The following is a 2,214-nucleotide window of genomic DNA, read 5'->3' on the forward strand; positions in this document are numbered from 1 at the left end:
CCTACTTTCAAAGTAGGGATTCACTGGCCAGAAAAAGCCACTTCATAGCTGTGTGGTGTAGACCAGGCTGATTAATGGCGGTCAATTCTTCAGCCTTGCAAGCTGTTGAATGGTGCAATCCCAGCACAAGCTGCTATAGCTTCTGCCGTAGCATCGCTATCATCGCCTCCGGCGATGGGCGTCCAATGGTGTGTGTGTGTGTGTGTGAGAGAGAGAGAGAGAGAGAGAGAGAGAGTGGGGGGGGGGGGGGGGAGGGGGAAGGAGAGAGAGAGAGGGGTGGGGGAGAGGAAGCAGAGAATGGCGTCCAGGTTAGAGAATTCTTTGGGGAACGTTTGGGCTTGAGTTGCAGCTCTGTTCAGAAGAAGACAGTATACTGGATACAGTGTACACAATGTACATGACTACCATATATATAGGGTATGCGATTACATCATCAGTTGAGATGTGTTGGTGAAGTCAGCCAAACGGTCAAGAACAGGTGATGTATGTCATGTACAGTACGTTTGAGTCTCTTTCCCGCATACATGTTATTATACATACATGTACGTAATCGTTTCGAGTGCGCTATCCTAATGTTGGTTGGTTTTTATTTCACTTCGCACATTCAAACGGGATGACGACCCAATAAAATGACGGCGAAGGCTTAGCCTAGAAGTGGCTATGGAAGAACATAGTAAAAGCTATGGAAGCACATAGTAAGAGAATAGGATACCAATAACTGCGAGTAAACGGGGGAGAGAGAGAGAATACGATGTATCTGTGATACTACGTGAGAATTACTGACCTGATCGGGGAGGGAGAGCAGAGCGATCAGCAGCAACTCGAACTACTCCCTACAGGCGTATGGTACACATGCATGCTTAAACTCAGGCAGCCGAATTGTGCGGACCTCACCAGGGAGAGCGTTCCACAGCAGAGCACCAGCAACAGAAAATCTCCGCTGACCGCGGCGGCTACGGTTTGCCTGGCTTAGTAGGCCATTTGACTGCTGATGGCGGGTAGGGGTGCCTTGTGCCGGGGTCAGAAGCTGGGCGAGCACAGGGCTGGTGCGGACGTAGATGCACCGCCAGATGGTGATCAATATTTTCTGCCTGTAGAGCTCGCTGACACGGTACAGGGAGTGAGCAGTGAGCAGCGGCTGCATGGCTGTCCGGGGCGGGTTGCCATCGATGCAGCGGATGGCTCTGTTTTGCGCGGTTTGCAGTCGTTTCAGTTGACCCTCTCGCATTGCGGCTGAAAAGCAGCAGGAGCCATAAAGCAGGTCGGGCATTATGATCGCCTTCACATACACCTGACGAGAACGTCTTGATAGGCTTCGGCGTGCCCGCCACAAGGCGCCAATTTTCTTGGCAACCTTGGTGACCACATAGTTTACATGGGTGTCCCAATCTAGGCGATTGTCAAGGTGAACGCCGAGGTAGCGCGCAGAAGACGCTGAAGGGAGGAGACAGTCGCCGCTTTTGACTGTTCTTTCCTGTACATGCTGCTGGGGAGAGATAGCCAGAACCTGGCTCTTGGCGGCGTTCAAGAATGTCTCCTTCGATATTACCTCCCGTGACGTCAGTGTGCGATGTACATGTACATACATGTAGATGACAATTTGCCACAAATGTCCCTCCACTAGCACAGTAGCCAAGTAGATCTAGTCAAACCTCTATTGCTGGCAGTGAATACACATTATCTGTGTAGACACTCATGTACTTCAAGTGCTTGGAATTGGCGGCGCCGGTATCCCAGCCATAATATAATACGTACTACGTATCTCCATGTTGAAAACGTGTAATGCAGGTCTGATGGCGCCTGTGAGCTTTCCAACTCGTACTCAGGCTGCTGCCCCTGCTGGCCTGCCCTATCGACGCCAGAGATCGGCGATACCGCACGGTGACTATTATGTATCACCGGTTTCACTTGCAACGATATGTTGTGTTAGTCAGACTTACACTGTAGACTACAGCACAGCGTGAGATCATCTACTCTACTCGCACAGTCAACAAGTGAAGATGCTAATGATCGAAGAAAGAAAGAGCCATGGCGGCGATTTCATAGGGTGTCGGTCTACGAGTCGTATCTATCGGCGAAATTAATGAAAAATGTGATGAGCCGATCCTTTTTATTGGCATTGGGTTTCATAAAAGTGCATGACAATCATTTCTATTCACCGATATGTGTGACCGTACGGCGATCGCCGATGTGTGACAGTACAATGTAATGAGG

The sequence above is a fragment of the Sycon ciliatum genome, chromosome 2 (genome assembly GCF_964019385.1).
Source record: "Sycon ciliatum chromosome 2, ocSycCili1.1, whole genome shotgun sequence".
NCBI lineage: Eukaryota > Metazoa > Porifera > Calcarea > Leucosolenida > Sycettidae > Sycon > Sycon ciliatum.